The sequence below is a fragment of the Haliaeetus albicilla genome, chromosome 20, assembly GCF_947461875.1.
Source record: "Haliaeetus albicilla chromosome 20, bHalAlb1.1, whole genome shotgun sequence".
Classification (NCBI taxonomy): Eukaryota; Metazoa; Chordata; class Aves; order Accipitriformes; family Accipitridae; genus Haliaeetus; species Haliaeetus albicilla.
In genome coordinates, this window is record NC_091502.1 from 7,259,033 (window position 1) to 7,273,141 (window position 14,109).

The window sequence follows — 14,109 nt, forward strand, 5'->3', positions numbered from 1 at the left end:
ACCTTCATCCTAAAAAATTTCTTCCTTATATCTAGTCTGAATCTACCCTTTTTTAGTTTAAAACCATTACCCCTTGTCCTATTGCTACTCCTCAGGTCCCATGGGCCATATATATGTCCCGTTTGTTCAAATGCTCCCTAACCTGATTCTCCTCTATCAAGGGTAAGTCTTTGTTACTCCAGCCTTTCCCTCTGATCTCAGTGACATGGGATTCCTGAAGAAAAATCTTACCAGTAAACACCAAAGTGAAGAAGGGACTAAGTACCTTGGTCTTTTCCAAGCCCTTTGTCATCAGGTCACCTCTCCCATTCAACAGCAGGGTTACATTTCCCCTACTCTTCCTTTTACTGCTAATATACCTGTGGAAGCCTTTCTTGCTCTTCAAGTCCCTCCCCAGATTCAACTCCAGATAGGCTTTGACTTTCCTAACCCTGTCATTGTATGCTTGGACAGCGTCTCTAGAGATCCCTGGACATCTGTTCCTGCTTCCACCTCTTGTACATGTCTTTTCTGATATTTGAGTTTAGTCAACAGTTCCTTCTTCACCCATACAGACCTCCTGCCACCATTGCGTGACTTCTTCTGCATGGGGATGGACCATTCTTGAGCATCAAGGAGGTGATCCTTGGAAGTCAATCAGCTCTCCAGGACCCCTCATCTCTCCAGGATGGTTTCCCATAGGATGCTTCCAAGCAAATCCCTGAACAGACTAAAATCTGCTCTTCTGAAGTCCAGGATTGTGATCCTGTTATTTGCCTTGTTTCCTCTTCTCAGGAGGAATCATCTCTCTCTTTTTTTTTTTTTTAAATCCTCTTTTTGTTTGTTTTTAAAGAACTGTATTATATGGGTCCTAAAGTTCAGTTATGCCTGCAATTATTTGTAAGTATTGGATAACTGTTAACTGTAACAAAAAGTGTCTATTCTTGAAGACAGAAAATAAAGTATACTTAGATTGTAGTTTGGCTGATTCTTGGAAGACTTGTGATGAAATCATATAGCAGGAATACTGAAAAAATAGTAATAAACTAGGGGAATAGATGCTATGTCAGAATTAAACATTATTGTTGGCAATGACTTTTAATCTTACAATAATTCATATTATCCCCACGTGCAGTACAAGAAGGAAAGATCTGAGGCTTTTAAAGGAGATGTAAAAGGTTATTTTACTTCTCATGGATATCAGTCCTTAACAGAAAACAAATGAGAATTACTTGGTACAAAAATCAACATTTGAAATGCATTTCATTTTGTGGTAGAGCAAAGCACATATGATAAACAAGACCTCTTCTTTTGTGAACTTTTCAGAACAGGACTGTATATATGTTTAAGGTGATACGAGACCTTTAATATTTTAATGGAAAAATAGAAACTAAAAATAATAGTAGTGATTAATATTAAACATCCATATTAAATAATGAACATAAGAAAATCTTGAAAAGTCTGTAGTGATCTCCTCCAAGCCATTTCCCTGTGCTACACATAGATACTTACATGCACCCTACATTCAATATGTAAATTACATTTATGTATATCTTTCTGCTCAGTTCCAATGACATATGAAGCCCATCTTTCCTTTCCTATGTGTAGGGTACTAATACATTCCTGAAGCGTTATGATAGTTCCTGAATTTATTTAAATTACAAGGTTTTATTTAAAAGTATCCATTGTATAATAAAAACTAATTTGCATTAATATAATGAGGTATTTAGTCTAAATTATTCTAGTGAGAGTAGCTATGAAAATTGTTTTGAAGGATTTATTTTCCACTTATGAGTTTCTTTCTTAATGAGGATTACATCCTCAAAGGAGAACAAGTAATTGATAAAAATAGTTTTTTGCCTTTCAATAATACTTTCATTCCCATTATCTTGTTCTAGATTAAGATGTTAAATCTTTACAATTTGAGACAATGAAATAATAACCATCCCTAAAGCCTTACTATAGTCAGAGAGTTTTAAATTGTTGGCTACCCGCATTGTAAAACTCACCTAACATAGTTGTTCAAGGTCTCAGAATTTTCTTTTCTGCTTTGTTCAATTGTATGGAAGCAGTTCTCATTTGATTATATTATATAATGAAAACAAATCTCTGGATTTGCCACATGCTAGTGGCTTTATTAATATTGTAATAAAGTAATTTACAACCCAGTGATGAGGCTTGACTACTGCTGAAGAGTCATAAATCTGAAGCAAATACGAAAAGCAGACGTTTTGTGAATGTATGTAATACTCCTTGGGTATATCCATGGTCAGTTTTGCCCACATCAGAGCTGGAGCGCGTACTCTAACTTGTCTGCCATCCACTTTGCAGGTACCTCCCAGGAGGGCAGAGAAACATAAATCTGGATGAGATCAGTGGTGCAGGCTAAAGAAGAGAAAGGAAATTATTTTCATATTTTGCTTTTTTTTTCTTCTTCTTTAACCATAAACTATAACACTGTTTCTTTTGCCTTAGTTCAAGAGAAGGTGAAAGATAATTTGTTCAAATCGGAAATTCAGAATAAAGGCCTCTAATGAATTTGGCTTAGTGCTACATTGTATCCGGTATTGTGAGCTAATTAATGTTAGTATTTAACGAAATAATTTATTTTGGGTCAAGCCTTCTAAAATAATATAGTTAATTAAAGAGTACAAATAGAAAAGCTTCTTTGCCTAGATTTTGCTTTGCTTTAGTCTCCAAGACATCAAAGCAACATTTTTTTCATTAATTGCCATCTAGCTAAAGAAAACAACAATTAAAAGATAATCACCACTAGAATAGATGAACTTGGCAAAAAAAATTTTTTTTTAAATTATAACAATGTTTTCCATGTAGTTTATGAGCTACCTGTGGCTGTTTGGCCTTGGCCTATGATTTTGACAGGTGGAATCACACTTGATGGGTACATGATCTAGGAATGTATGTATCTGTCATGGAAAACTTGTATTCCCAAATAGGGATGATATTAATGGCCCAGTAGGCAGTACTCTTTTGTCTGAACTCATAGCATTAGAAAGCACAGTGATGGCTGGGTTTTCAACCTTCTGATTAGTTTGGATGTGGAAGACCACCTTTAGGTAAAAAAACCAGTTCATATATTGCAAGAATTCAGGTTCTAAACAGCATAGTCTAGAAAAATATAAATTAACTTAGTAATGTATACTTCAGCTTTGCATTCCTACATTGACTGTTCAGAATACTGTTATGTTGCTATGTTTTTTGAACTACTGCCTCGTATCTGAATGCTTTTTAACAGGAAGTAAAGAGAGTGCCTCACACTTCAAAACACGTGCTTCCAAGGTGTTCAGCTTTCCATTTAAAACTCAGGAAAGTTCAGCAAAAAACCTTCAAATACTCGTGGTCTTTTTAGATAACTGATATATGTATATACACACTTATATACAATATTTACTGGATTTTTTTTCAGGAAAACTACTTGCAAGTAAGTATTTTATTAGTATGCATCTAAGTAGGGTTAAATAGGTTATTTAGTTATTGTAATGCAGAACTTTCTTGGATAATTCAGATTTAACCTTATTGCTGAGAATTCTTTTCTTTGTATCCTTGGAAAAATTGCAAGACTTTCTTTGGAATCTAGCTTATACTTCATCTCAATTTTGAGAGGGAACAATAGATACAGTTCTGGGAAGGGGCAAACAGAGCAAAGAGTTAAATGAACATTTTAAAGACATCTAGAACGTCCATTTTGGAGAAAGGGATTTCTGAACTTTGGAAGAAGTCCAGTGCAAGCAATTTATTAAGTGTCCCAGGGATATGTAGCAGGAAATTAAACTGCTTAGTTTATCATCAGTTGTAAGAAAGGATTAAATATGACTCTAACAGATAAAAAGATTAAGATAGAGGATCTTGTTTAAAAATAGTTTCACCGCCATTAAATGGCCAACATTCCAAGGAAAACAGTCACAGCTTTTCCATTTATAAGAAGATTTTACATGGATAGAGTCCAGAACAGGAAAGTTGGTGACTAAAAATAAATGCTTGTTTTCCTCAGAAATTATTCTGTATAATCTTAATATTACAATTAATATTTGAGTAAAAAGTGCTAATTTGACCATGGAAAAGAAACATATACAAATAGAGGCTGTTGTAGTTTGAGTCTCATGTGAGCAGAGCTGTACTGGGAGTCTGGGGAAGATTTCTGACTTTGTTGATGATGCCTACCTGAGCCATAGTTCTGCTGCCAGAAGATCAGGTAGGGCCATCATCCAGATCTCTTCAGAATTATTGGTAAGCAATTCTCTTTTCCTCAGTGGAACAGTTCCCAAGTCTGTACAAGGAACAGAATGAAGAAAAAGTCCTGCTTCTTTCTTCCTGACCTTGTCTACATGTTTCTTCAGGCCCCAAATTTTTACAGGTTTTCCTTGTCAGTTGGAAATCTGTTTATCTGTAATTGACTTTAAAATATTCCAATAAATCCTTATGTCTTATCAATAATTTACTCAATCATTTCCTGATTATTTGACCACCAGTTTTATTCAAAGGCTTTGCCTGCAGCGTTCAGGATCATCAGGATTGTGTCATGGCTCTTCCTTTTTCCAGTAGACTGTTATTTCTCTTGGTGCAGGGTACTGTAATCATACATAATGTCTTCACTATAGTCTGTATAATTTCAAATTGGAAAAAAAAAAGGCCTTTATCTGAAAATACTCTCTGAAGAGAAAATTAACTTCATTGTGGAGCTTTGGGTCCATTTTGAGCCCAACTTCAAGTGCAACTTTTACCTTAAGAGATATACAGTTATGAATATATATGCGTGCAATCTACACATCAAAAAGAAACTGATTCATTGTAATAGGTCTGTTGCTCAGAGGCTTTAGGTACAATGGTCTAGGTGACTAAAACCAGGGAAAAAATAATTGTGATATTATCATGTAACAAAACAGTTGTAAAAATAGTCTTTTATCTTTGAGCGTGTCAGAAAAGATGGTTTGAGTGCCTGATCTGTAGTCCCAAGCAGCAACGCAGCAGTGTTTTACAGTATCATTATAAAACGACAGTGGGGGAGGTTGTTGCCAGGATGGATACTCTGAGGACCTGACTGACAAACTGGAAAAGTCCTTGTTTGTTAGTACATTGCCGAGTTAGGAGCTGGGAGAGACCAATTGAAACTGAGGCCAGGCCACTGTTATTCCAGGCAATCATGCCTGACAGGTCTATTTAGAAACTTAACAGTGTTGATTTTAGCTAATGAGAGGCTCATCCCACACCAAAGCAATCTCTAGCATAGTTCCAATGCAATTATTTTTACTCCCATTTATGGTCTGATTTATTAAATTACCAAGACATTTCTGACAGAACCGACCTTTTGCTTCCATGCTGTATGTCTGTAGATCGCTTAATGTATGTGACTGTGGACAAATAACATATTATCTTTAGGATAACTTTGGAAGCTGAGTTTGGTTGAACTTACACTCCCCTAGGCAACAGAACCAGCCTAAGTACTCTTGGTAGGTTTATTTTCAGTGTGATTAAGTTTTGCCTGTGGTTGTACTAACATTTGTTCCTGCACAACAGTAAAAGAGAGGCAGTTAAGTGTGGCTGTGGGCAGAATAATGCTGTTCAGTAAGTCTAACCTGGTGGTAGCAGCCCCACAGAGACATGTCTAGCCAGAGCCTAAACTGGGAGTTGGGGCATTCAAAAGACTGGGCAAAGCGAGTGGGGGATGGTAAGGTCTTTACCTAGATATGGCTTCTGGGGCTGGCTTTTCTGTGAATAAACCAATTGCAGCAGATGCTCCTTTTCAGGACTTAAGTACTAGCTTGTTTTCTATATTCACATTACAGTATGTGGGATGTCAATACTCTGGCTGTAAACTGTTGCATGATATTTCCCAACAATCCAGGCTCAAGAACTGGACTTGCTTTCAGCAACCTAGAGGACTTTCAGGTAGAAGCAGCTATTTTTAAAGCAATTTTTAGAGTTCCAGAGTAGGGTTAGGCTGTCCACATAAACATGGATTATTTGAACCCTACTCCCTTCTGATTTGTGTAAGGAATTTTGTTGATAACTTTCTTCTGAATGTATTCAAAAGAAAAAAATAATAGTAGGAGGTGGTGGTGCTATTTAAAACATGACTGCCCTTTTGAAAAACTGATTTGTCTCTTAAGCACAATACTCCACTTTGTGCGTTGTTCTGTGACTAAGCCTACCTATTTGGTAACAGAAGTTAGGTACTGATGAACCACTCAAGAATAAAGGGAGTGAGTACACACAAAAAAAGGAGAAGGCACGATTATGCTGCAGGGATGAACTCTATCCTCCTATTTTGAGGATTTTAATGTGGTGCGTAGGCGTTAGCTGGCCTTAAAAAGAAAAGGCATGCATTTAGAATGTGTATTTTACACATCAGTAAACTACCAATATATCCTAGCACTGAATATATCAATAGGTGTGAAATCTGTGGTGAGCTAAAACCAATTAGATTTTGCAATTTCAATTGGGATAAACACAAGGAATTCAAACTAAATATCTGTGATTTAGTAGCATAAGAGCTATTAACTTTCTGTGGGATTTAGACTTGTAAGCTACAAATGTACTTGAGAAAGTTGCTGAGACCTCTATGAAACATACTGTGGCTAGATATAATAAAGTAACTAATTATCACGTGTAACTTTTTTCTGGAATATGAAGTATTCGATAAACTACTAATCCAATTGAAAACTGTAATTACTAAAAACTGTTTGCTTCTTCCATCAAATTGCACATTTCAAAGCCCATCTTTGACCTTATACTTTGCTGTCTGATGCTTTATTTTTGTCACAGAATGATGGTACAGGCTTATGAAAAGATGACTCATTTAACAAAAGGAAAATTAAATTAAAAAGTAGGACTTCATACAGTCTTGCTTCCTTAGACTTCAAAGATGAAGTGAAACTGTTTCAAAGCTTTCAAATAGCTAAATTATTCTTGCTGCAGTTTTTACTGATTCTTTATTCACTGATTCTTAAACCTCATCTGTGAGGTTTACATTAATCATTGCTGGAGACCTATGTTCCAAGATGTAGCCATGTTTAGGACCATGGAGCTCTGAGGCCGGTTCTTTAAACATTCAATTCTACCCTAAAATAGTTCTTTAGCCTCTCTCTGTGGAGTAGAAGGGCTGCAGTGGGAATCCATTGCACCTATTTTAGGCAGCTGTTGTGAGTGGAATGAAAGGATTGCCCCATGTAGTGCCTGTCCCTTCTTAGTGACCTGGAGGGAGTCCAGGAAGCTTGTTTAGATGGGACATATAGTTACTGCAGGTTTAGCATGAGACATTAATCCCCCACAAATGAAATACCATGCACTTTAACATCTCCAGGAGGTCTCTGACTATGCTTCTGCAGAGGAAACACATTTTCTCACTTATATTTGTCTCCTGTTCTGCTTGCTGTTAGTGGTAAAACCTCTATTGATACCAGCTGTACTGCCTTAAGTCCACACAAAGCGATGCGGCATTTTTGTCTGCTAAAGGATCAGATGAATTCATGTACAAGAAAATAGCACATTTCCCTGAAACTGGCCTGTCACCTCTCTTCCTCCCTGGTTTTGTTGAGTCGAAGCGACACTTTAGTCATCATGCTGCTTACATAGGGGTTAGAAGAATAACTAGTGATTGTTATTCCTTAAGAAACAGAGCATGGATAAAGACAGGATAAATAAAACACTGTATGTCCTTGTTCTCAAGGAGAAAGTGATCATTCTTTTTGCAGAAAGTAGTGGCTTAGATTGCTTGATATCATATGAAATATGTAACCTGAGTCACTACTGACTTTCATATGGCTGGTTGTGAAAATAATGCTAATTCAGTACAATTGCAGACCAAAGGAGAATGTGGCTAAGCTTGTCATTCATAGGAAACATTCTGGTATTGATAGTACCACATACTGAAAGCAGAGCAACTTGTGTAATCTTAAGGGATGTATAAATAATAAAATAATTAATAGTATTTTTGTAGAGACTTTTCAAATATTTTAAACTGTCTGATTTAGTGAGCTAAGCACATAGTATACAACTCTGAATATTGCAGTTGTTAATAATGTTTGGATTTTTCAATGGCAAATGAGACAATTTTTATCACTGATCTGACTCACTGCCCAACCTGGATCACACAGTTCTACAGCTGTACCTCGAGTCCTGCTTCAAACTGATAACTTCTCATTGGAAACACATCCTTTCAGAAGGATCTCCAACCTTGATCCCCAAAATTCAAGTCACAGAGAACCACCCAAACATCGTAGCAGATCTTTCTAAGCTCATTAATTATCTTCAGCTTTGATAACATATGAATATGGAACTGAGTCAGTACCCAGTATTTGAGGCTTTGGTTAGCTATGAAGAACAAAACCCAAAACAAGTCAAAATGATATTTCTGCTCCACTTCAGCAAATTTCTACTTTCTGTAAGACTGCAAATATTGGAAATGTGTTCTAGAGTTCAAAATATGGAAAAATAGTCTCCACAGACTATTGCCAGCTCATAATATCATAACATATAGTCAGATATTATGTGAATTTATAATTTCATTTACCAGATGACAGTTTCATGTAATAAGTTGTTGGTTTTTTGGTTGGTTTTTTTTTTTTTTTTAAAAGCTGGCAGGTTGTTTAGTAATAAACAGAAGACTTCCAGCTGGACAAAGAAAACATTTCCAGAAATATAAAACTATTTGTAAACAAAATAGGACTAATTAGTTATAAAAGACATACAATACAAAGTGCTAGCCTCATCTCCTTTTTCTCCCTGCACCTTTAATCATGGAATTTAATTTGTCTTCCTTTGCTAAAAAAAAAATCTGTCATTTTCTGTCCTAACTTTTGCAACAGGGATGGGCCTAAACTTACTGCCTTAATTAAACAAAAGAAAAACCAAAGTTCTAAAAATTCCTTACATGAATCAAGAAAGTTCTTCAGATCTGTAGCATACACACAAGTTAAACTAAGCTAAATCTGTTTTGCTAACAAAAATTAATTTGCTGCTGGCTTCAAACCTCGTAATGACTAATAACCACAGTAAAACCATAAAATCTGTTCCTTTTTTTCATATACTGTAACTTTTTCCACTACTACAAAACCCAGGGAGTTTTGATAACTTTCAAAGATTGTTAATCTTACCTCTTGCAAAACTGTGAGACTCTGGTATTAGTTTCTCCATATTTGGAAGATTCCTGTGAATATATAAACATTCAGCATTCCATATTCCTAGTTTAGCCTTTTTCATGTTTAAGGCATTATTCACATTATGCTTTTTTTTTCCTTCTAAAGTTCAAAGTAAAAAAAAAAAAAAAAAAAATCAAAACTGTTACACTATCCCTTCAAAATAGCAAATGAAATACAGCAACTGACGAACCTCAGCATTTTTCAGGTTTGCAGTACACTTTTAAAAATAGTCCATATTATCAAAATAGCATTGGTTGAGCTCCAGTTTAATCTTTTAGGGTCTTGATCTAACAGTATACTGTTAGAATGATAAAGCATCAAGAAGTTCTGCAGACATCTGTGGAGCTCTGTAAGGATGCAACAGTCTGTTCACGCATTATTTATTGCAGGGTTGGTCTCTAAATTAGTTTATCAGGCAGGGGTTAACTGGCAACAGCAACCACCACAAAATCTCAATTATCACCTTCTTTCATGTAGAGATTAAGAACAGCTGAAAATATTTTGCATCACAAGTAGGCAAATCAGTAACTAGAGAAAAACAGATATCAGAAATGAAATTAAAAACTGCATATATTTTTAAATGGCAAAAATTAATGTTAGCTAGGTTATCTATGCTACAGTCACAATCATTCTGCTGTGAGTGAAATTTCTTATAATGAACTCATTTGAAGGTAGCAATGCCTCTATATAAATCTTGTTCCTCTGGAAAGAAGACTCAGAATTGTCATCAGTTGTTCCCAGTTAAAATTCCACACCGTACTTTTTTGACATTAATACTGTTTCCCAAGACTCTGATGTTGAAGTGAATTTAAAATATCTTCTTTTATTCCCATGTCACAAAGTGTCCCACATCTCCTGGGTTCTCATAATGAGGTCCAAAATTGAAGCAGAAAGATTTTTTTTTAAATAGAAAATGAAAGGAAAAAGTATCAGTGCAATTATCAAAGATAACTAAAGAGGAGCTAAAATGAACCAGAGAACTTGACTGAACCAGAAGAACCAGCTGGGAAGTTGGGCTGGTTATATTTAATCTGGATTGCTCATCACTTTCTGTCAAAGAAACAAACAATATTATCGTGCTGATGTGGAAAAGATTAAAAAAAAAAAAAAAAAAAAAGAGGCAAGCAAGCAAGCAAGCACAGCATTATTCCTACCTCTACGAGGGGAGATTTTTTCCTACTGCTTCTGTGCTTGGTTTCTTTCTGGGCTTACCGAGACGAAGAACTGGTGCCAGTATAATTTTCCTTGAGTGCAGGGAAGTGACCTGGTGTCGGAGTCCTCTGCCCTGTGACTCAGTGGTCTTTCTGTTACATTGACTGGAATTTGAAACAGATAATTAGGATTTTTCTACGGTTTAAAACGTTTATAAATGTAGACACACCATGGGAGTGTGCCCACATGATGACCTGCTACAGCATGTGTTTTCCATTCTGTGTTTATAGTAGAGAAATAGTGCAGTCAGATGTTAAACCTGAGTAGCCGTAGGCAGTATATTAATTTTTCCATACATTCTGTGGAAATGCCACTGCAGCTGTGAACACCAGTTATACTACATCAGGAGCAGAGGAATTCTGCCCCACTTGCTGTTTCCTCTGTGGCAGAGGATAACATTTTATGTATTGTGGTCTATCTGCTAAACAAGATGCCTCTTCTACAAGATGCTTCTTTGAGTTTTGTTTCTGCTATTTAGTTTTCCATGGACAGTATAGACAAATTTGGGGGTGGGGGAAATGTCTGTGGAGTTATGTCTGCATGCATTTGCTTCAATAATCATTCTGGCTTTCAAGAGCTGTGAGCAGGCTGCTGCCTACTCCTGGAGACTGGATCAGTGACAAATCAGCTGTTTAATTTCACTGGTCTGTTTAGTATTTCTCGAAGAAAATGCAAACTGAAATCTGTAAAAAATTTTTAAAATGGAAAAGATGTGTCATGCTAGTCATCAGACACTAATGCATATCATAAAAAAGAAAATACAGGTATGTATAATAATGAAATATTAAAATGGGATATAGAGACAAATGGCTTTTTTTAACCTATGCATACCACATATTCCTCATTGCATGGGGACCAGACTTGAAGTCTATGCTGGGTAAGTATGTATTTTCCTAGGAAATAAATTCTGACTCCATGTCACAGTTTGTTGCTCGTTTTCACATCTCTGCTTAAAAGTTCTCTAGACAGTCACTGTCTTTACCAGTAGCTAAGCTGTTAATTCATCCCAATGGCTCTGCTCTGCTAACTGGAGATCTAGGAGCAAGGCAGAAATTTTGCCAGCAAACAAACTTATACACCAGGAGACATCTGTGCTTCCTTTTCCTGCTGCAGGGATGAACAGAGCTTTTCTCCTAAAGGGAGGTAGCCTTCTCCAGATCCTTTCTAGCCCCCAGGCAGACCCCTTTTAGGTGACACAGAAGTCCAGAAATGCATCTGTTCCCTGACAAAGACTGGGTTCATGTTCTTGGTTGCAGACCTAACAATCTTAACATCAGCATCTGCACAGGTTTCCTACCAGGACCTATGGAGCACTATGCTGATTTCTCAAAAAAACCAAGTTTACTTGCCAAAGGATAGGACTCAGAGTTTTAAATGGATTTAAAACAAAGTAAGAGTGACACAGAGCAGGAGGGATTCATGTAATAAAATGCAGATGGCTACAGTTGAGCTAGTCATGGTGGTCCTTCTTTGTCAGAGAAGAGACATGGACCTGTCTGATCTGGGGTGATCTAAAAGTCTTTAGTTCTTCCTCATTACTTTAAATGATCTGAAAGCAAGCAGCTCGGAAATAAGTGCATATGTTGTAGTCATCCGAAGTTAGGCAACGTGAATTTCACCCATTCTGTCCCACCTATATCAACTTCCAGTCTGCTCGCCACAAACTTGGGCATCTCAGCCTTTCTGAGGTGATGGCTATTGCTGTGACAGAGAAATCCCTCAAAATCCTTCCCTTTTGTACTTGTCATCTGGGAGTTAACAGTCTCCTTTGAAGCAACTTAAATCATCAAAACAACCTATGTCCATCTGGATAGACGAGGCATTTTCTAATTAACAGATTCTCCATTTTTTCTCTAAGAACTTTTATCTGCATCATAGTTTTGTCTCCTCATTTGTCTCTTCTACAAATCCTCTAGATGCAACCCCATTGTAAATTTGCTAGTTTACTACTATAAAAAAATACATGGATGGGTAATACAACTTTAATGCAAGACAATACTGAGATTTCCCACTTGGATATCCATGAGCCAGAAAAAATTTCATAGTCATTAGCAAATATATTTTCTATTTTTGAGTGAGTAGTCTATGGCATAATTAATTCTAAGCAATTTAAATTCAAAATATACCATTCTGCATAACATACTTTGCTTTCTTGTCACCTTTCCAATTATCTTTTTATACTTTAGTACTAAAGAAAATTTTTTAGTGTACCTGCCTTACTGGTTAACCTCATGCATTCTCAAGCACAGGGAGCAATTACTGATATTAAAATTATTAGGGAGTGTGTACAATATGTGTTATAATTATTTCAACAGTTTTTACCACTTCTAAAATAAAAAAGCGAACATCATAAACCTGTTAAATTTGCTTCTCTTTTATATTTCTTTACAAACTATTGCAAGCAGTTGTTTTAAAAACTCTGTAGTCCTATAGTTTTTGGCCTACTTGTCATCCACCGTTTTTAATATTATGTCAATTTATTTCACATTATTTATCTCCATTATTGAAAATAACTCTGACAGCACTAAATAATAATTGGTAACTAGGAGAATCTTTCTGATGACTTAGGACAGAGAGGTCCCTTTTTAATATCTCTGCTTAGGTAATAAAAGAAGACTCGATTTGTTTTCTCTGGTGTCCATTTGTTTGTAATTTTTCTTTATAAGTACTCCCATAAGCAGCAGTAATGTCTCAGTGTACATAGGTCTTGTCACCATCTTTCCTTTTTACAAGCTTTATTTGGAGAGGCTTGTTGGAGCTGGTTACTCAAACCTGATGTAATGCCACTTCTCAGGGTTATGCATCTCTCTTTATATATATATATATATATATCTGAGCTCCATCACCTTCAAGACCCTGTGACTCAAGCCCTGTTTCCTAGCAAATACCTCTGTGGTTTCTTCCAACCAGAGCAATGCAGAAAACATCAGAAAACATGTGCCTCTGAAGATAGTAATTTTAGAGAATGTAGTGATGGGAGAACAGAGTATCTACCTTCCTCCCAGCAGAGCTCCCTTTTCAGCAAGTGAAACTGGCCATTTGGCATAGAAATTGCTCTATATTGATGAAAAATAACTTGATATCAAGTATTCTTTTTAATCCTATATATTATTTTTATTTCCACAGCACTTAGGACCTGTAACCATAAACAGACACCTGCATACACCAAGACCTGTACAAACACAGACTGGAAAAAAAAAAATCTCTGCCTCCACCCCCAAATTCCTATGTCAGCATAAAAGGAAGGGCAACAGATAGGTACAAACAAAGGGATAGTACAGAAACATTGAGGCTCTCTTGCTCAACGTCCTAGACCTTAGTAGAGGTCTAAGCTCACCGGCAGCCTAAATCATGCCAGGCACTTTTAGTGTATAAACATCACAGTAAAGGGAGGATTTGAAGGAGAATAAGGAGGTTGTTCTGTGGCTTTTTACATGGAGCTCCTTCCAAGTATGGTGGGTAGAGTAGGAGAAAGCAAAACGTTGTTTGACTTGAAAAAGGCTGCAGTCAGTTTAAAACATGTTGGTTGGCACGAGGCTATTCTGCCTCTGACAATGGGTCAGTAGGGGTAGGATTTTTTCCACCTACCTCCCTAACACATAGACATGCGGTCTATCCTAGTCACTCAGGCTCCATCAATAATCAGGAGAGAGAAGCAGGCAACCTTTGGAGGAGGTGTATCCCCTCCCAAATCAGCCGTCTGCGATGGGTGAGCGGTATCACTTGTTCTGCAGCGGTGCCTGCCTCCTGCCCTTGGTGC

At 36.6% G+C, this 14,109-nt stretch overlaps 1 long non-coding RNA gene across 1 annotated transcript; it reads right to left on the reverse strand.

Annotated features, from left to right (window-relative positions):
• Positions 1 to 1,225: 1,225 nt before the first annotated feature.
• LOC138690113 (uncharacterized) lies at positions 1,226 to 10,613 on the reverse strand. Its single transcript, XR_011328911.1, has 3 exons — positions 10,292 to 10,613; positions 9,093 to 9,145; positions 1,226 to 2,364 (listed from the first exon to the last, which is right to left on the reverse strand). It is a non-coding gene; the product is annotated as an uncharacterized lncRNA (long non-coding RNA).
• Between the last annotated feature and the right edge of the window lie 3,496 nt (positions 10,614 to 14,109).